The sequence below is a fragment of the Danio rerio genome, chromosome 3, assembly GCF_049306965.1.
Source record: "Danio rerio strain Tuebingen ecotype United States chromosome 3, GRCz12tu, whole genome shotgun sequence".
NCBI lineage: Eukaryota > Metazoa > Chordata > Actinopteri > Cypriniformes > Danionidae > Danio > Danio rerio.
Window position 1 is genome coordinate 7,920,058 of NC_133178.1, and position 22,610 is coordinate 7,942,667.

A 22,610-nucleotide genomic window follows, 5' to 3' on the forward strand; every position below is an offset into this window, starting at 1 on the left:
ATTCAGCATACGTCACATGTCCTCAGTTTAGTTTGATTATAACTTTAGTCGAAGTATTAGAGTATTAAAATGAGCTGTTTACATGGTAGACTCCTAATAAGAGTATTGTCTTAATCATATTAAAATTGTATTATTGGTGTTCATGTAAGCGAACTCAATGACAGGGTTTGTAAACTTGTAAAGTGTTTTTAATAACGAAAACAAATCTAAGAACCAAATAAAGGACATATTCCTTTACAGAACAACTCACAGAAATCAACCATCAGTCTATTTTAGACATTTTGGGGATGAAATACTTTTTATTCACTGTATTTATCTTATTATTTTAAGGACAGAAACAGATACCAGGGCTCAACAATAAGGACTGCCCGGTGGCCCAGGGCCAGTGTGAGAGACGCTTGGGACAGTAGACAGGATAATTACTGGCCCGATTGGGACAGTGCTGCCTTGTCACTAACATTTAATTGGTCTGCCACTATTTGTCAATTGCGAGCATTTTAAGTTTAGTATTTAAACACTACCTTCTCTGTGATGTCGTAAACACCATATTGCTTTTTGGTTCCTCTTGTCTGATTTGATGTTTTGAGCATGCAATTTTTTCCCGTAATCTGATAACAGCCAGTACAGCGAAGAAACGGCAACATGGCGGCAACATCAAATTATAAGGCTAAAAGAAAATGTCTGTTTCTAACGTCTTGAAAGCAGACATTTACGTGTGGACAATGCGACAAACAAAAGTGATTAAAAAAAATAATGAAAAAAGTAATGTTTTGCACGGTTTGCCATCAGTTTGACAAGTCGGCCACCTTTTGTTGAATAATTTCCAACCACAATAAAATACCTCCACATTTTCCCCTGCTCTTTTTGTTTGGAAAACACTTTTATTAACATGTTTTTAAGTATTGAAATTCTAGATTCACTTTATTTTTGACATATTATTTAAAATATGTGGCAAAACATAGCTATTAACTTCCCTTTTTTTTGGTGGGGCCAGTGAAAATTTGGTAGGGCAAGTAAAAATCTGAACCACTGGCCCAATCGGACCAGTAGAAAAAATCCTTAGCGTTGAACCCTGGATACCTTTCTAGAATGTCCAGATGGCCAGATGTTACAGGTTTTGTATGCAATTACAAATACACATTCAAACTAAAAACAATACTCAAATTAACACCAAAAAACAACCACAACCACTGACTGAAGTGCTGCTCTCACAAATCAGCATCCAGGGAATATACACAGGATGCTAATCAGTGATTAACATCAAACAATGAAGCTAACACTGCTGCTAACTGATCAATCATTGAAGAACAATAGCCAGAATCCTCTTCATTATTCGGTGTGGACGGAAGGCTTCAGACGTTTGTTTGCTTATTTAATTAGTCTTAATTGTCCATCTACACGTCTCACTGGAGCTCTTGTGAAAGCCGTTGTTTGTTTGTCAATGTGAACGATCTGAGGCGCAGTGTGATCAGCTTATAACAGATCTGAGAGCAGGAACCCGATCTTCTCCGAGACGCTTCATAAATAAAAGGTTTAAGCGGGTCCTGAGAGCTTTACGGCTGTAATGAAGCGGTAGGTGGCTGGTCACGGTGCGTCAGGGTCTTTACTGGCTGCTGGATGCTTTATTGAATTCCAGTTCAATTCGCAGACAGCTTTACTGTCGGCTCCAACTGAACGTGCTCAATAACAAACACCCGCGAAGAGTTATTTACAGTCCGAGGCGTTCCTGACAGCCTCACAAAAACACCAACCGTCAGTCTGCCGCGCTCTCGGAGGCCCTTCAACATTCATGATACGAATTCAATGCCCAATAAATCAACAACATGCTTTGATTCGGTTCATTTTTCAAACGTGCATGCATTAAGGGTGGGAATCACATTATACGATACTATCATTATATTCTGCCTCTGATAATAAGCAATTCCAACGTTACGGATGTGACATTTGCAGTAAAAACTCGAAACATAAATTCACACCGAAATGATATATTAACAAGGGCTGCACAATATTTTTAGCATCAATATCACAATGTGCGAGTCTGCAACAGTCACAAAGCAGGGATCTGCAATGCAGTCAGGATTGTAATTGAACAAATGTATAGTTACAGTTAGCAACATAGTGGAATCATTTCATATTTTAACCTTCGAGTGAAAGTTTATTACTTGCATGTGTTTTTAAGGCCTGACTGTAAAAATTTGAAGCAAACTTGAGCCATTCAGGCACAATAAATGAAATGTTTCTAGCTTAAAGGTTACTTGAATATTATATAATTATTTACTAAAATAAGGGGATAGTGTTATTATTATTGTTATCGTTATTATTCTTGTTGTTGTTGTTGTTATTATTATTATTATTATTATACAGTGATTTTTTTTATTTAAAAACTTTTGTCTGTTGTATTTAGGGGTGTCAAATCGAAATCGATCGAAATTTAAGCTCAATTTAGATTATCGAATCAAAAAATAGAATCGTCAATGCTGCCACGCCCCCATGTCACGTCAGCTTGGCTTGCCAAGCGGGAAAATAACAGGCTTGTTGAAGTGCTTGTTAAACTGCAGAAGCAGGAGACCCGTCGACAGAACTTAAACCCTCTCCTCTTTCAATGAAGTTGCCGGTGTGGAAGCATTTTGGATTTCCAGTGAGTTATGTTGACAGCGTTCGTGTTGTCGACAAAAAAAACACAGTTTTGCAGTTTGTCCGATAGACAACACCGGCATCGCGATCCTCCGCCCACCCCCGTTGCAAATCCGCTCGCGAAAAGTACACACTCAGGCCCTGTTTACACTGTCTTTGTTTTTAAATGGCATTTTAGAACGACAACGATTTGACATCCACAGTGGCGTGTAGCATTTCTGAGCAGCCCTCCTTCCTCTCTACCGCTGAAAATGCACATCACGTGACCACACAGACACAGCCATGCGCTCGAGACAGCAGGTCCAGGCAGTCGGAACTGCTTCAATCTTTCACTCACTTGTACTTTTGTCATTTTAGCGAACACCTCAGATACTGTTGGCTGGTTCCTGTTGGTTGTGCGTCTTTTTTACCGACGCCATTATATACGACACAGATCACTGCCTATTCACGAGTCCCGCAGAAAAGTGATTGACAGGTGGTAATTATGTGTGTATCTTGCCTTTATTCATTTACTGTATGATTTGTTTATGAGTAAAACAAAGACCATGCAGGTCAGGTAGTTTAAACGGTAGGCTACAAATAATTAATTGGTCATTAATAAATTAATTATTCATAATCGAAAATCGAATCGAATCGTGCCTTTAGAATCGAAAATGTAATCAAATTGAGGATTTGGAGGATCGTGACACCCTTAGTTGTATTTAACTATGCTTGTCATTTTAATTATATTTTATGCATATACGCTTCCATACAGACTGATACAAGTCAATCTAAATTGATGAATTCTTTACAAGCTATTCAAGTCATCTACTGAAATTGTATATTGCAATATATAATCGCAGTGAATGAAAACATTGCAATGTTTTTTTTTTTTTTTTTCAATATCGTGCAGCCCTAATGTTAACCTTTGTGCACTGTTCAAATTGACTACCCTTTTGTTATGTTCGGGGCTGTTTTTGCCCTTTTGGCTTCCATTATAATGACACTTTTTTGACTGCAAATTCATAACATATGATCATGCATTCTTAATTGTTGGTGGTTTTCCCTTTTGAAAAGGGGTAAAGTGTGTGATTTGTACTGGTAATCATCAGTTGGCAGCATTAATCCTTTAGATAGGCCTGTGCAAAAAAAGTTTCTGGCTTTTACTTGGAGTTCTGTGGAGTTAAACAGCAGATTATCGTGCGTGTGCATTAATAAACCTACTATATTTACTATGTTCTGAGAGCTGAGCTGCTTATTTTGATTTTCTCAGACATTTCAAGGTAAGTGCGCAAACATCTCTTTCTCAAATGCACACACACTACATTATATAGATGGCAGAATTTGTTTTTTATTTATATTTTTTGCAGTGCAACTAATGATTAACATAAAAATTTAATAAAAGTTACTTCTTTCCAAATAGGCATAGGATGATAACCAGTTTCAAGGTTTGCCGTGGTATGGAAAAGTCAAGGTTTTATAACCGCTAAAATGTTCTTTCATACCATTTAATGACCATGTCTTAATAAATTTGTTTTATAATCTTCTTTTATTCTTATCTTTGCTTTGAAGCATTTCTTAGAGAATGTAACAAAAACTGCTGTACTTGTTGTTACGAGATACAAAAACCACTTTTGTTCTTCGGAATAAAATAAATTGATAAAATAAAATTTTCTTTTGAGATCAGGCTGGATACAACAGACGTGTATAGGTGTACAAGAAAAGTAAAGTCAAGTTTGTGTTTTATAGCACTACTTTCTTAATGTGCATCAATGGAGTTGAACAGAAGCTTAAATTTGGCAAGTCTATAACCAAACTATTTATCTTACAGTTCTTAATTTCTTTCCATTTTCAATTTATATCTTACAATATACATGTTTTTCCTCTCAAAATGGCAAGTTTTGTCTCACAATCAGTGTTCGCAATACAAGAAGTATAACTAACTTGTAAAGAATCGGATTGCTTAATTAATTCCAAGGAAATAATGAAGTTACTTTATTATTACTTTTTTGTTACTTTTTAATTCCTTCAGCGTGAGATTTACTCAAGTTTTTTAATACTTAATCAGATGAAAAAGGCAGCAACAATAACCGTAATAATAACATAACTTCACCAGAAAAGTAAATGAATGTTTTCTTTTTAAGGAAAGTAATGCATATTAATGCATACCTGTCAACCCTCCCGTTTTTCCCTGAATTTCCAGTATTTTACAATTCTATCCTGCTGTCATTCCGTAAAGGTATCTTCCTGTATTTTTTTCCTGTATTTTTAATCTTTCTGTGAAGAGCCGATCCTCCCTATACGCAACCCATACCGCCGAACCACCAGAGGCCACCCTTTGCTCTTAAATGTGAATCTGTTCTGTGCTTTCATTTTATTTAGGCATGGAAACACTTCGAAGCAAACATAAAAACGGCGAGATTCATTTCCTTTTCATTACAGGCGCCATTGCCCCTATGCAATCCTCAAAACAGTCAGTTCTTGTAACGATGCATGACTGTCAGCTGATGCGGTGCATAGTAATCAATAGACGCTGTTTCCCAAGCGGATTCTGTATGTACGCGATTTGATGTGGAGCTCAAGTGGACACTGGGTTTTGGGTGCGTGTTTGAACAAACAAATACACATCATCATCATAATAATAATAATAATAATAATATCAACAATAGGGTGAAGCAGTGGCGCAGTAGGTAGTGCAGTCGCCTCACAGCAAGGTCACTGATTCGAGGCTCGGCTCAGTTGGCGTTTCTGTGTGGAGTTTGCATGTTCTCCCTGCATTCCCGTGGGTTTCCCCCACAGTCCAAAGACATGCAGTACAGGTGAATTGGGTAGGCTAAACTGTCCTTAGTATATGAGTGTGTGTGTGTGGATGTTTCCCAGAGATGGGTTGCGGCTGGAAGGGCATCCGCTGCGTAAAAACTTGCTGGATAAGTTGGCGGTTCATTCCGCTGTGGCGACCCCAGATTAATAAAGGGACTAAGCCGACAAGAAAATGAATGAATGAATGAATGAATGAATGAATAATAATAATAATAATAATAATAATAATAATGGTGGTTCATTCTGCTGTGGCGACACCAGATTAATAAAGGGACAAAGCTGACAAGAAAATGAATGAATGAATGAATGAATAATGAATAATAATAATAATAATAATAATAATAATGGCGGTTCATTCTGCTGTGGCGACCCCAGATTAATAAAGGGACAAAGCCAAAAAAAAAAGAATGAATAATAATAATAATATTAATAATAATAATAATAACAACAACAACAACAACAACATCTAAACATGTCGATCTTGTTGGGTTTTCTTTTAAATACAACCAATTTTGTATTAAACAAGCATAAACAGTTGGAAAAGCAATCAAATGTTTTCATTAAAGATCCGTGCATTTTTAAAGTGACACCTGTTATTTAATGTAATCAAACCAAAAAAATATATATGAGAGATTAATTCATTGCTCTTTAATCAGAATGTTTAAATTATACAAAAGAAAAGATGAATGAGATTTAATAACTTGATTCAATTTCTTTATAATAGCTAATGGTTTTAATAGGCTAAACTGTTTGCTAATTTATTTGCAGCTTTTTCCAATGTATACTAACTATTATATCCTTCGTGAACAATAATAAAAACGTATTACTGACTGGGGTGAGAATCCCTTATTTTCACATCCCAATGTTGACAGGTATGTATTAATGTAATGTTTAACTTTCCCTAAAAGGTAACTAAGTAGCATATTCAGTTGCTTTTCTGAGGTTCTGGTTTATATTAAGAATAAGTTTTGTGGGTTCTAAACTGCCTTAAACTGTTTTCCACTACATATTGTACTTACATTACTAAAACCACAACTTTACATTACGGATGAGTCAAAATGATTACTCAAGAAAAGCATGTGCGCACACAACCAAAACACTGTCTCCACACACACACACACCAAATAAACAAGCACAACCAACCACTATGACATGACACACTCATGTGTGTGTTAAAAGTCTGGGTGGGATTCAATACATTCAAACCAACACATGCGTTATAGAGACAGTTCACCCAAAATAACATTTATTCACCTCATGCCATTATTATTCTACAATAACTTATTTAATTATATTTATTGCATTTTGGGGAAATTTAATAATTAAATGAGGGCCAGAGGACATTTTCTGCAATATATTTAGCAATAAATGCAATTTCACCAGATGACTTTTTTTAGGTTTAGGTTGATTATAGGTTGATTAGGATTATTCTGCGTAACATTCTACATACCAAATAACAAGCAGAAATGAATACAAAAGAACAAAGATGCATACAAATGAAATAAAAAGTGCTTTTCTGATTTTCTGAGAAGTCATATAGTATTCAGACACAAAATAAATAATTATTGAGTGCAAAATATCACTGTATATTATCCAATGTGTATATATTTAATTAAATATAAATAATCTTTGTAATCTAAAGTTGCAAACGTTAGAATTTCTTGTGATTTTAAGCTCTATTGAAATGCTTAATGATATTTACAGGTCTAAAAACATGCAAATAATAAACTTTCAATAGATTATGGAAAACTTTCTCAACAACAAACTATTAAACTAAAATCACGACTGGACATTGCACATGCTACGATGCGACTATTGCAGATATGTACATTACGATATCGATGCTGAAACAATATATTGTGCAGCATTAATATATATATATATATATATATATATATATATATATATATATATATATATATATACACACACACACACACACACACACACACACACACACACACACACACACACACACACACACACATATATATATATATATATATATATATATATAAACTAATTGTACTAAAACGATCTAAAAAGTTAATATCAATAAGTTTTCTCTTTGCAACACCAGGTGGCAGTCTTTCTACTTTCATTTCGGGGGTGCAGATTGCATAAGTTTTATTAATATACAACTTCATTTGTTTTATTAATAACTATAACTTTATGTAGTTTTTAAAAATTTTGTATTTTCCCAAGTGTAAATAACTACTACTGTAAGAAAATATCAGAATTTGGTACATACTTTCTGTATTATCTTTGCTTGAACTGAGCCGACCTAATCCTGCTTCCGACCAGGTTTGAGCTAGCAGAACTGTTGCTATGACAACAACTCTCAGATCAGTTTTGAAGAACGAAACGATCCTGGATCATGTCAAATCGTCGATAACCAAATCCAGCTAACTGAGCAATCCACGTACGAAGAACGGACCCCTGTGCTCTGTATAAGCTGCAAAAGTCCTGAACGGAGCATCCCTAATATGCGTGTGTATGTATTTAATATGTAAACACTGTTGTTTTGGGGTTTTTTTACTTATAAAATTTGCCATTTGAGATATTTATCTTTGAGACAGAATTTTAACTTGTGTGTTAAATGTTAAATAAATTTTACATTAATTAAAATAAATAAAATTTAATTAAGACATTAATTAGTTTCTTTACTTTTACTATATGAATAATTGTTCTACCTAAAATGCTATATTTCATATTTAAATATCTAATTTTGTTTATATATTTTAATTTTTATATAAATTGAACCTGTAAAGCTTTAAAAATGACAGCAATCAAGTCACCCAGTTGGAATTTTTGCTTTCAATATTAAACCATTTAAGATAATCTTATCACTCATTGTCAGTAATATTTGGCTTCAAAATACTTTTAGTTTTAGCTTTTTTTAAGAGAAATATTTGATTGTAAATTGAGATTAGTCTTTTTGAACACTTCTGAAGCTCTCCTAGAAAAAACGACAGATCATTTGGACTCTTTTTCACATCTTTAGGCTTAAAATCCTCCATTTCAGCTCAAGGAGAAACACTTGAGACCTGAATGAGACGTGGAGTGATTTTCCTGTGGAAGTGTGCAGTTACAGTAGCAGACGACTGCGGTCAGGACTCTAAGTAAAAACAGTGGGCTGCTGTTTTCTCCGGCCGCAGGAGTAATGATATAATGAAGGTATCGGGTCCCCTCGGGCCCCCGTCCGGCAGCGTTTAAAGGACAGAGACGTTCTGCTGTAATCACTCCAAATAGCTGCAATCAGACGGTGTGCCAGCTCTTATATTTTCTGCGTTATGTATTTACAGAGGAGACATGGGAGAAAATGACTCGAGTGCCACATATCAAATGACACTCCAAAAATTAGGGAGGAAAAAATACACACTAGGTATTGAAACACACTGAGAAACTCTGACGCCCCCTACTGGAGAAAGATGATTTTAAATAATCGGTAAATCTATTTATTCTGCATGCAGTTTAATGCTACCTTTCATTTTAATTTAATTGAGTTTAAAAGGCCCTGCCTATAATGAACTGATAATGCCGATTTAATTAAATACACACAGATAGATAGATAGATAGATAGATAGATAGATAGATAGATAGATAGATAGATAGATGGATAGATGGATAGATGGATAGATGGATAGATAGATAAATAAATTTGGGTGATTCTCACAAAAAAGTTAAGGTAAAACCTCTCATTTGTAATATGTGAGCATATTTACTGTACAAAAACCTGTCAATGAACTTTGAGGGCAACAAATAAATAAAATAATAATAATTCGTATTTGTTTCTTAAATATTACTAAATGATTAAGCTTTATATTTAAAAACCTAAATGCCGTGATGTTTTAATGGTTTAGTAAGAATAACCCATATACAGGATGTAAACTATACATTGATAGTTGGGAAGGTCATTTGTACTGTTAGATCGTGTAACACATGCTTCAGTGAACCAAAGCATCTAACTAATCCAACTGTACGTTTTCAATGTTTTAACTGTTTACTGACATTTGTTATTAGAGGCAAATTAATAATCAGAAGTCTAACTTTTTGCAGAAAATCCTTAATCCTTAAGTAATTCAAATTGCCAAGAGCACCTCATGAATCACTTAAAATCACTTGAAGAATTTAGTTCTGCTTTCACCACAATATGGTAGCAATTTGCTAATTGGCTAATTAACTACTAAATGTGCTAAAATTGACTGTAGCTGCCGTCAGAAGCAATGCTTATATATTACACTCTATTAGGGTTGTAACAATATACCGGTATGACGGTTTACCACGATTTGAACGTGCACGATTATCATACCATGAACAATTGCATATCAACGGTTTTAACCCTTAAAGACCGAGACAGCCGCCCGCGGCTAAAAATAAGTATTGCTCTTAAATGTTTAATAACTTTTGATCCGCTGATCCGATTCATACAATTCAAAGATTGGCATAAAGAAGAGAATCTCAGCTTTCCAGTGCTGTATCACATAACAATCAGTGCGGTTACGTTATCAACATTTGACAACGCTGATTTGACAAAGAAACGCTCGTCACTGTGTCTCCGGACAAATCAGACATGATACATTGATGCATTGTCCCTCCTCCATGCCCAGATTGGTTCAAACTCGCTATATCACAACCAATAAGCATAGGTTTCGCTTTTGTTTGTGGACCAAGCTTTTTGAACAACACGGAATGAGAGATAGGCATACATTTATGCGCGGCTAAATAAAACGCAAAAAAAAAGTTTTTCATGAAATAATTCTCATACTAAGTACTTTTGCATGCACAGCAGCACAGAAACATGACAAAACAGTGACACAGCAAAGACGAACTGCTGCTCTTGCTGTTTTCAAAAGACGCAAATGAAGGTGCAGCTGTTTGTCAGCATTGCAGACAACCATATCCAAATCCATATCCACAGACAACCATATCCATGCTGGCACATAAAACCTAAGGATGTTCCATATTGAATTTAGTTTCGTTATGTAACTATTTATAGTATAGTAAATATTCATATCTATTTTTTACTGAGGATTTGCACCATGTTTATTTGGACTTTATTTGGACTTTGACACATTATTTATTATTTTCTTATTTTTATTTGTTCATTGTAAGTGGTGTTGTTTATAGTAACTAAAAATATATTATTTGGAAAAAGTCAAATTTGCTTCACTGTTCTATTATTTTGTAACATTTGTAACATACCGTATACCGCGAAACCGTCAAACCGTGGTATTGTTTTAGACGATTATCATACCGTAAAAAATTCATACCGTTACAACCCTACACTCTATAAACATAAACTTTACATTAAAAGGTCAATAAATAGTTAAAATGTTCAAATTAATCATTAGAATAAATAAGTAATGTACATTTGTTGTTAATGCATGTTAATTCATTTAAAGTTATTTAACTAAAACTATAAGGGGGAGGGGGGAACCTTTTCTTGTTATGTTTAGCTTGGGAATTATTTCATTGTTGCAATGAAGATATTCTTCCGATCCACTACAAGTAGTTCAGCCACAAGGTGCTGTGCTAAAACAAGTTTTTAAGAAGGTTTAAGAAGTGCAAAGAAGTTTGTTTAAGAGAAACTGCAACCCTTCAAGTTTATTCCTCTTGAGTTAGAGAGGCCAACGAGGTATGTGTCGTTTGGTGTTAACGTATGTGAACATGTATGATTATGTGTCCGTATGTAATGTATAATTAGCCAATTAAGTGTATTTCTTTACATGTTGAATGTGCACTTTATCTTTTGGTTGTATGTATGTTGTTCATTACGTGCAACATCACCTTCAAAGGGTTAATTGAAGTTTATGTATTTCTTTTCGTAGTTCTGACGGCAATATTGGGACATAAAGGAGTGCAAGGCTAGAATGTACAAGACTACAGACTCGTGTCCGAATAAATGTCAGTTCAAGAGTTCACACTTAGCTGATGATTGATTATAAGCAAGTTTGGCATGCTGTCCCGGGAGAGAGCCCTGAGCTCGAAGGTTCTTGAGCCCTGGGCTCCCTCCCGTTTGGAGGAAGAGAGGGGAGCCTCGAGCTCAGGTAGATCTCGACAACTCCCCTTTTTATAATAGCTAAAGAGTAAGATTGAAGGCTATTAAAAGATATGCTGCATTATTAAATTACCTGTATTTAAATTTAGATTTAACGATTAACTTGTTGTACATGTTTTTGGAATGTGGGAGGAAACCGGAGAACCCGGGGAAAACCCACGCAAGCACGGGAAGAACATGCAAACTACACACAGAAACGACCCCCGGCCTGTTAAGGAACTAGAACCGGTGACGTTCTTGCTGTGAGGCGACAGTGCTAGTCACTGAGCCACCGTGCTGCCCTATCGAGGGAAGGTGAAAAGGTAGGGGTGGAAGGGGGGATTCTTCAAATCGAAGATGACTGTAGTGAGAAAACCCTGGCTCTTTATAGTGGTTAGGAATGGCCTGATTGGTGGATCAAGCATGCTAATGCAGAACCAGCTGTGTTCAATCATAATCACGTGCTCCTCTCGAAATTAGTTTATGAATAAACTTCACTTCAAGAGTTCACACTTAGCTGATGATTGATTATAAGCAAGTTTGGCATGCTGTCCCGGGAGAGAGCCCTGAGCTCGAAGGTTCTTGAGCCCTGGGCTCCCTCCCGTTTGGAGGAAGAGAGGGGAGCCTCGAGCTCAGGTAGATCTCGACAACTCCCCAAAATGCTCCACTCGGGACAGCAGCCGCATATTTGAAGAACCCCCCAAAAAGCACAGGAGACTAATGCCATATCCGGCTGCTGAAAAGTGATACAGAAATAGCTTGGAGGAGCAACAGAGACTGGTGTGGGTGTAAAAATTAACTGAAAGTGCTTATGTATGACTATGTGTGCTCCCGGGTCCTGTTAATTGTAAGGACCAGCGGGAGAGTGAGTGGGGTAAGTGAAGTGTAAAGGTTTAAAACATATGTGGTGAGTTTCGTAAAGATTTAGTATAGTAGTGATGGAAAATGAAGCTGTAAGGTTCTGCGGAGCTGTAGCTGCAGATGAGAAGCGGTTAACTGATTAACCGCTTTGGCAGTCCAATGGGGGGGGGGTGTCAGTAGTGGTATGGATAAATGGTAGTGTGCGTGAGCTCCGGTGGAGCGACACTGCTGCAGCAGTGGTGCAGGGGGGGATGAAGCTCGGCTGAGCGTCTCTGCGACTGCAGAGGTGCGGTGGTAGTCAGTACTAAGGGGAAGAATACGCTTCTGCAGCAGCGTTTTAACTGCTTTAGCAGTGCTGGGACTGACAGAAGTGGTATAAGTGTAATGGAAGTGTGCATGAGCTCCAGCAGAGCGTCACTGCTGCAGCAGTGGTGCAGGGGATGTAAATGAAGCTCGGCTGAGCGTCTCTGCTGCTGCAGAGGTGCAATGGAAGTCAGTATTTGCAAGGGAAATACGCCTCCGCAGGGACGTTTAACTGCTTTAGCAGTGCTGGAGAGTGTATCAGTATTGGGTTGCTAAATGAAAGTGTATATGCGCTCGCTGAGCGTCACTGCTGCGGCAGTGATGTGGAGGGGAGTGATGCTCGGCTGAGCGTCTCTGCGACTGCAGAGGTGCGGTGGTAGTCAGTACTAAGGGGAAGAATACGCTTCTGCAGCAGCGTTTTAACTGCTTTAGCAGTGCTGGGACTGACAGAAGTGGTATAAGTGTAATGGAAGTGTGCATGAGCTCCAGCAGAGCGTCACTGCTGCAGCAGTGGTGCAGGGGATGTAAATGATGCTCGGCTGAGCGTCTCTGCTGCTGCAGAGGTGCAATGGAAGTCAGTATCTGGAAGGTAAATACGCCTCCGCAGAGACGTTTAACTGCTTTGGCAGTGCTGGAGAGTGTATCAATAGTGGATTGCTAAGTGGAAGTGTATATGCGCTTGCTAAGCGTCACTGCTGCGGCAGTGATGTAGAGGGGAGTGATGCTCGGCTGAGCGTCTCTGCGGCTGCAGAGGTGCGGTGGAAGTCGGTATCTAAAGGGAAGTGCACTTTGGAGAGCTGATTAACAGCTGTGTAGCAGATAGGAATCAGGCACAGTAGAGCGACTCTGTGGCTGCAGGGGTGCATAGGTATTCAGAGTCTGGTGCATTATATGTGTGAAAGCAATACATGTTCCCGCTAAGCCTTTACAGCTGTATTATAGCGGGGAGTGTGGTGATGGAAAATAAATTGATACTACAATGCAATGTAATTAAGTGGAGCTGCTGTAAAGGTGTGATGGTGGTCAGTATGTAAGCAATACGAGTTTCCGCTAAGCCTTTATGGCTGTATTGTTGCGGGGGAGTGTGATAATGGTTAAATTTTTTGAAAAGTGTACATGTGAGCTCTTAAAGAGCTTCACTGCTGTGGCAGTGGGAGCTTGGGGCTACCCCTGTGGGAGTCCGAGCTGCGGAGAATGAGTGCAAGTGAAATTGAAAAATTATGAAGAGGAAGAGAAGGGAAGTTTAATAAAATAAAAAGGAAAGTTTAGTAAAAATGAGTCCTATGCAACTAAGACAGAAAGTAGGAAGAACAGACAGAGTCGTGCTGCTTGGAAACTAGGTTGAAGTCTGCAACAGAGAATCAGCTGGGCTTCTCTGAGGAAATATTGGCTGAGGCAAATTGAGGATTTAAAGGTGTTAGAGGACCAATGACAGAGTTTATATCTGTTGTTGGAAGACTGTTCAGGCAGGGCGTCACTGCTGCAGCATTGGTGCAGGGGAAAAATAATCTCAGCAGAGCTTCTCTGCAGTTACAGAAGTGCAATAAAATCAGTGGTGCATAGAATTAAGGCTAAACAGCCGTCTCTGCAGTTGCAGCTCAGGCAAAGCTTAACTGTTGCAGCAGTGGTGCAGAGGGAGAATAAGGCTCGGCAAAGCGTCTCTGCAGTAGCAGAGGTGCAGTGGTACTCAGTATTAGAGCCTCACACGGAAATACTAAGTACTATTAGCAGTGATATTTAGAGATGAAAGTGAAAAAGGGGCTCAGCTAGAGCGTCACTGCAGTTGCAGTGATGTTAATGGGGTGTATAGTTAAGTGGAGCACCTAAACAGTCGATATTAGTAAGTTTTGAGTGCTCCCGCAAGGACGTTAAATACTGCCTTTAGTGACATGTAAAGATGAAAGTGAATAAGACATATGCTAGAGGGTCACTGCGGTAGCAGTGGTGCTTTGGGTGTGCAGCTCTGCGGAGCATTTCTGCGGCTGCAGTGGTGTAGTGGGCCAGTATGGAGGCAACTTGTGCTCCAGCAGAAGCATTTACTGCTGTATTAGTGCGGGGAGTGCAACGATAGTGCTATTTAGAAAATTCGTAAGTGTATGCAAGCTCATTTAGAACGTTCCTGTTGCAGCAACTGAAACTCAAGAAAACCCCTGAATTGGTCGAAGCTGTGGTGAATGAAAGTGAATAGAAGTATAGGATAGTTTAAATTTGGAGAGAAAAAAAGTTAAAGCTAGAAAAACGGGGAAGGGTAGTGAAGGAGCTCCTATGTAAAATAGGAAGGGAAATAGGAAGGAAATGACAGAGTCATACTTCATACCCAATAATGCATGATGGTGGAAGTTGGTTGGAGAGGATCGTCTGGGCTTCTCCGAGGTGGTATTGCTTTTCTCTGGTGTAAAAATGCTAAGAGGTTTAGAACCAGGGCCAGAGTGGGACACCTTTTCAGCTCTGGAGTTTCAAGCCTCAGACCAGCCCACCTCAGTTCACGACTGACTATATTAAAATAAGTAAATAAATATTTCCAAATCAGTTTCTAATGGCACTATCAGAAAACAGCTGCTTTAGAACCTCAAATGTTCTACAACCCTAACAGTATTATATATCTTATCAATAAAAATGAAAACACTAAATTACTCTAGCAAGGATCGAACCTGGGTCCGCAGCGTCTTAACCTAACGTGCTAACCACTCGACCACAACAACAACAAAAGAGAAAAGTTGCGGTAAAATAATGAATAAAAAGGCTGTGGTCAAGTAAATAAATTAAAAAAAAAAAAAAAAAAAAAAAAAAAAAAAAAAAAGTGTCACTGCTGAGAGCAACAGATTCTGGAGCTAGGGACACTGGCCCTCGCGGCCAAAAAAAATGGACCGGCCCACCGGGAATTCTCCCGGTCCTCCCGATTAGCCAATCCGGGCCTGTTTAGAACGGGTGTGTGGGGGAACGGATATCATCCTGCATCCCTTCATCCTGCGAAGATAGATCAGATATGGTTAGGTGTATTGTTGGATTGAAATGTCATACTTCGTTCAGAAGACTTAAATTAAAAAGGCTAGTGTGAATATGGCATCGAGGGTGTGGGCTAGGTGAGTGGAAAAGTGTCATTTGCAAAGAGTGTAAATGTATTTAGAAATGGATGTGGAGTGTAATAGGTTGGATGAGGGTCAGATTCTGCAACCAGCTGACATGATCTCTGAAATGAGAAAAACAAGAGAGAATCAGAAATGACATTACAACATGATACATGTATGGCAAACACAATAAATTATTTTAGCTGATAACCATGCGGGGCGTCTTAATAAGAGCATGGGCAACTAAGTGTGGAAGTGCCTTTGTTAATGCATGGTACGAAGCCTTATTGTCGCAACGAGCAAGATAGTAGAGGTAGGCATTTGTCCCTCCTAAGGATGGCATATTAAATGGGAAATCTGCTCGTCTAGTAGTCCTGATGTACCTCTTGAAGACAGGGTAGGTGGAATTATAGTGGAGTTTAAACCCCTTGGTTTGTATCTAACGCAGAGTCAATTGATGAAACATCAGACATGTCAGAAATGTCCTCCTCTCATTCGTGGAAGTCAAAGCGGGAAGTTTGTTTCTTTGCTGTTTTCACATCTAACCAACTTGCCATTATAAGCTTCTGGCTTATAAGTGTATGGACATGAGTCACTGGGGCATATTACGATTGGACTTCTATGCCTAATGCGTTGAATGTTTTTCAGTAGCAGAGTAAACTTTTTAGAAGTTAAACTGCTATCAGATGTGGCAGTTTTTTTTTTTTTTTTTTTTTTTTTTTTTTCCCTTGATTTATACATTTAATTATTTATTTTCTTTATTATTTATTTATTAATTTATGTATTTATTTATTTATCATCTGCCAACATCAAACCCTGAACTTAAAATTAATGTCACCATTTAGTAGTAATTGTGTAAATGTAATGATAATCATTCATGAGCTTGTCATGAGAGAGGGTGGGACCATCTCAAATTTTTGAGAGTTCATTGGAAGGTGACGCTTCTCCTTTCAGCTATTGGCTTGAAGGAGTGTCAATCAAAGTTGCAGAAAAAGGCTGGCGGTCATTTTGTTTGCCAGAGAACTAGTGTTATGATTGGAGACGCTACTCTATTGAATGCACCACAGCGACTAGTTTGGAGGATTAACATGGATGTTTATCAATGTATGCATAAGTTGTGGACTGATGTTTTAAGGATTGGATTGTCTAGAACCTTGATTGAGAGGTGAGTCATTCTATTCACGCTAGAATCATCATTTAAAGATGGATGTTTAATCTTAGTTGTAGTTTGTGAGGCTTCCCCTTAAAAAGTGTCATGTATGTTACCGCTGGTGCACCCCTAGAAGAGAGTTCAGCTTGGATCGCAAGCATTAAGAGTTTAGGCAAAGTTCATGGATGGTGATCGAGTTTTTACTGTGATTTTGTTGGAGAATTGGGTTGAAGACACAGAGATTGCATTGTGTGAGGCAATTTGAAGTAGAAGGTTGAGAAGTTGTAGTTGGATAAGTTGATGTAGCTGGAGAAGTTGTTGTTGTTGGAGAAGTTGTTGATGTAGCTGGAGAAGTTGATGTTGTTGTTGGAGAAGTTGATGTAGCTGGAGAAGTTGTTGTTGTTGGAGAAGTTGATGTAGCTGGAGAAGTTGTTGTTGTTGGAGAAGTTGATGTAGCTGGAGAAGTTGAAGTAGATGTAGCTGGAGAAGTTGATGTAGCTGGAGAAGTTGTTGTTGTTGTTGGAGAAGTTGATGTAGCTGGAGAAGTTGATGTAGCTGGAGAAGTTGTTGTTGGAGAAGTTGTTGTTGTTGTTGGAGAAGTTGATGTAGCTGTAGAAGTTGAAGTAGATGTAGCTGGAGAAGTTGATGTAGCAGCAGTAGCAGTAGCAGTAGCAGTAGCAGTAGCAGTAGCAGTAGCAGTAGCAGTAGCAGTAGCAGTAGCAGTAGCAGTAGCAGTAGCAGTAGCAGTAGCAGAAGCAGTAGCAGAAGCAGAAGCAGTAGCAGTAGCAGTAGCAGTAGCAGCTGATGCAGAGCAGTGTATTCTTCAAATCGAAGATGACTGTAGTGAGAAAACCCTGGCTCTTTATAGTGGTTAGGAATGGCCTGATTGGTGGATCAAGCATGCTAATGCAGAACCAGCTGTGTTCAATCATAATCACGTGCTCCTCTCGAAATTAGTTTATGAATAAACTTCACTTAAAATCAAGAACGACTTGAGCCTTTGTTTCATCTCGAGGGGTGTAACATTGACACTTCACATCCTAATAATCTACATCTTCATTTTCAAACCCATGTTGATTAGCAAGTCCAGTTGTATGCTGTTCTTGCTTATTTAAACTTGAATAAGCATGATCTGTAGCAATGTTTTAACAGTTTACTGACATTTGATATTAGAGGCAAATTAATAATCAGAAGTCTAACTTTTTGCAGAAGATCCTTATTACAAAATACAGCAAATAATGAATATTAAAAGAGCAGCTGTTGTGTTGAGCACTGAGCAATGTAGTATTTTACCAGGTAAAGCCTGGTGACTTCATTTGACTTGAGTGATTGCTGGTTGACAAGGAATAAAACAGACCAACAATATGCAAAACAAGAAACAATAACCGTCGTTCGCTAATCCAGAACTTCTTTTTTGGATACTTTGATGTATAGCACATTGCTAATCAGCAGGCCAACACAAAATCTGTGCAAGCAGATATCCACAAATATCTACAGATTTTTAGCCCATCGTTGAGTCTATCCCTGCTGAAAAATCCAGCTTAAAACAGCCTAGGCTGGTTGGCTGGTTTTAGAGGGGTTTTGGCCATTTCCAGGCTGGTTTCAAGCTATTTCCAGCCTGGTCTTAGCTGGTCAGGCTGAAAAATGACCTGCTAAATCCAGCTAAAACCAGCTTGACCACCCTGGTTTGAGCTGGATATAGCTGGTTTTGGCTGGGCTCCCAGCCTGGCTAGGCTGGTCAAGCTGGTTTTAGCTGGTCATCTCCCAGCCTGACCAGCTAAGACCAGGCTGGAAATGGCTGGAAACCAGCCTGGAAATGGCCAAAACCCCTCTAAAACCAGCCTGATCAACCAGTTAAAACCAGCCAACCAGCCTAGACTGGTTTAAGCTGGATTTTTCAGTAGGATTTATTTCATGTGTACATGTGTGTTATTTACTAATTTTTTAATTTCAGTAATATTATTGTGATATAATAATAGGAATATTAAAATGTCCATATGATTTATTAATACAGTTTGTAAAGTCATATTTTCTGTCTTTCAGTAGATATAATACAAGACACTTGCTTTGTTTAACACATAAGTGGATCTAGTTGTATTTGCACTGTAAACATTAAATAAATTTAATATTATTTTCATATACTAAGTTATTAGTTATGATATTCCCAAACTCATTCAGCATAAATCCACAGATTTTTTACAAAATTCTCAGCAGAAATAGCAAAAGACTCTGTCTGGCCCGACTAAGTTAATAAGTCATAGAAATCAAAATAACCAGACATTTTAATCAGACAACCACCTAACATCGAGCTAGAACAATTAGCAACTGCTTGACAACCACTAACAATACCCTAGCAACCCCTCAACCAAGCAGAGTATTATTGTAATTGTTTGACAAACAACAAAAACAACATACCACGCAAAATGCCATAGCAACCACCAAAAAGAAAGGGGACAAGACACTACAGCAAACATGTTAGCAACATAGAAACTAGCAGAAAAAGTTATTCGAAATTGCCAAAAGCACCTCATGAATCACTTAAAATCACTTGAAGAATTTAGTTCTGCTTTCACCACAATATGGTAGCAATTTGCTAATTGGCTAATTAAGAACTAAAAGTGCTAAAATTGACACTTCACATCCTAATAATCTACATCTTCATTTTCAAACCCATGTTGATCAGCTGGTTGGCTGGTTTTAGCTGGTCGACCAGATTGGTTTTAGAGGGGTTTTGACCAGCCAAATCCAGCTAAAACCAGCTTGACCAGGCTGGTTTAAGCTGGATAAAGCTGATTTTGGCTGGACTCCCAGCTTGGATAGGCTGGTCAAGCTGGTTTTAGCTGGTCATCTCCCAGCCTGACCAGCTAAGACCAGGCTGGAAATGGCTGGAAACCAGCCTGGAAGTGGCCAAAACCCCTCTAAAACCACCCTGGTTGACCAGCTAAAACCAGCCAACCAGCCTAGGCTGGTTTAAGCTGGATTTTTCAGTCCAGTTGTATGCTGTTCTTGCGTATTTAAACTTGAATAAGCATGATCTGTAGCACACCTCCTTTCCAGTAAAGTTTACCATTGATTAAAAACAACTGCAGCTTTCATTTTGTTAGTTATTAACGGAGAACAATCAAAAATAAAATGGCCTACCGTTTTGGCGCTCTTTAACATGGCGTGGTCGCGTTGACGCGAAGTTCAGGTGAACAGTTGGTATCTTCCTCTTTACTAGTAACAACTAGTAGTTACCACAGAAAATAATCAAAAACGAATATCAAAGGTACTTGCTGAAACATAAAACATCCCATTTTCTCTCTTGGTCAGCATTCCAATCGCTATCGTCAGTGAAACAGGTGAAAACAATGTCACGTGACTTTACCTCAGGAAGGACGGTCATAATCAGTCAGGAAAAAAATAATAATGAACAGAAGCATTTTGATAAATTAACGGCGCCTACTTATGATTTTAAAAGTATTTTGTCAAAACTGTAAGTGATAGCCTATGTTTGAGTAATCTGTCATGTAAACAATTTATGACTTTTTAAATAAATATATTTAAAAGAATTTCTCCATTAGAGAAGTAGGATGTCGCTTAAATATTTATTTGGATACTGAATTAAATAAAGAGATTGTTAATCAAGATCAAATTAGATCATGCTTGACATGTGTCAATACTTCCATACCTAATGGATTCAATAAAATGTTTTAATCAAAATGTCCACTCCAATGCATATTTGGGTAATGAGGATGAATATAGACAAACCACAGACCTGGGTTAAAATATGATGAAATCCCCAATGTTAATCCATTTTAATTTCAACCTAATATTGGGTTAATTTTACTTTTTTATTTAAAGGTAGCAGAACAAATCGAACATAAAAATAGAGGCTAATCTAAAGCTTGTCTGAAGGTATGCTTCTTTTCAAACTAGTCCAGTATTGGCTGCTCATTTGTACACACTAAAAAAATTGTAAACACCGGGTTATATCAAACCAAATGAGGGTAACCTATGGCCAAACCCAAATATTGGATTAAAGTTTGTCTATACATTTAAATAATAAAAAATAACCCAGTGGTTGGTTTTGTCCATATTTTACACAACTTGGGGTGAAAAATAACCAGCCTGATTTCAGGAGGAAACGAAAATATTTAACGTTTTGACAGTTTACTGGCTAATTTGTATGAATTCGTATTTTCAATTCAATTCAGCTTTATTTGTATAGCGCTTTTACAATGTAGATTGTGTCAAAGCAGCTTCACATAAAAGATCATAGTAAATTGGAATAGTGTAGTTCAGTTTGTAGTGTTTAAGTTCAGTTTAGTTCAGTTTGGTTTAATAATCACTACTGAGGGTCTAAACACTGCAGAGGGCAAATCCATCGATGAGTTCAGTCGTACGAAAATGTACAATTTTAAAAAAGTAACCTGGCACCCCAACCCCACCCGTCATTGGGTGATGAGCAAATCATACTAAATTGTATGAATTAGATTGTACAAATTCATACGAATTAGCCACTAAATCAAAAAGTTACGAATTGCTGTGAGATTGCGTTGAAATAACACATTTTTTAGAATACACCAATGGCATTTTGGCCAAACCCAAATATTTGATTAAAGTTTGTCTATACATTTAAATAATAAAAAATAACCCAGTGGTTGGTCTTGTCCATATTTTACACAACTTGGGGTGAAAAATAACCAGCCTGATTTCAGGAGGAAACGTAAATATTTAACGTTTTGACAGTTTACTGGCTAATTTGTATGAATTCGTATTTTTAATTCAATTCAGCTTTATTTGTATAGCGCTTTTACAATGTAGATTGTGTCAAAGCAGCTTTACATAAAAGATAATAGTAAATTGGAATAGTGTAGTTCAGTTTTTAGTGTTTAAGTTCAGTTCAGTTCAGTTCGGTTTAATAATCACTACTGAGGGTCTAACCACTGCGGAGGGCAAATCAATTAATGAGTTCAGTCGTACGAAAATGTACAATTTTTAAAAAGTGACGTGGCACCCAACCTTACCCGTCATTGGGTGATAAGCAAATCATACTAAATTGTATGAATTAGATTGTACAAATTCATACAAATTAGCCACTAAATCAAAAAGTTACGAATTGTTGTGAGATTGCATTGAAATAACACATTTTTAGAATACACCAATGGCATTTTGTCAACCTGAAATGCAAACTTTTGAAAATGTGTTTTATGGTCCAATTTCTTTGAAAAGATTCACTTATAGTCTTTAATATGATTCATGTTATAAAACACGATTTTGTGAAATGTTTATATCAAGTCCAAAAACCTAAGGCATGAGTGAGTAGGCTACTCGAAAACATGATTATCTTTTTTAAGATAGTTTTCTATTGGCAGTGAGAGTTTTGTATGATATTTATTTGTCCCAACACCTTGCCATGTAATCTCCTGCAGTTGAAAAAAACGTTGAAAAAGCACCTGATGTCATGAGTTCCAGCACCAAGAACATTAATACAATGGTTGCCTAGCAACATAAGCAGCACCGTGCACTGCTCAACAAGCCAACAAAAAGGAAGTATAAAGGGGCGGTTTACATAAAACATGTTTATCGTTTGAAATGTGTCACTTTTACAGTTTTTCCAATGTAAACATGCTTGACGAACGTGTGATCGCTAAACTCATCTCTTGTGTCTTGAAGCATCGCACACGTAAGAAACACGTTTTTTAGATGCTGTATGAAGTTAAAAGAACTTGATGCGCAGATGGCGGTTATATCAGCGAACGCTGCGGATAAT

At 37.6% G+C, this 22,610-nt stretch overlaps 1 protein-coding gene across 2 annotated transcripts in view; it reads right to left on the reverse strand.

Moving 5' to 3' along the window:
* The window catches only part of LOC101883776 (uncharacterized), a 191,970-nt gene extending 171,756 nt beyond the window's left edge, over positions 1-20,214 (reverse strand). For both annotated transcript variants that reach the window (XM_073944112.1, XM_073944111.1), the window contains exon 1: positions 19,997-20,214. The gene's annotated coding sequence lies outside the window, so the exon portion shown is untranslated. The remainder of the gene's footprint in view (positions 1-19,996) is intronic.
* Between the last annotated feature and the right edge of the window lie 2,396 nt (positions 20,215-22,610).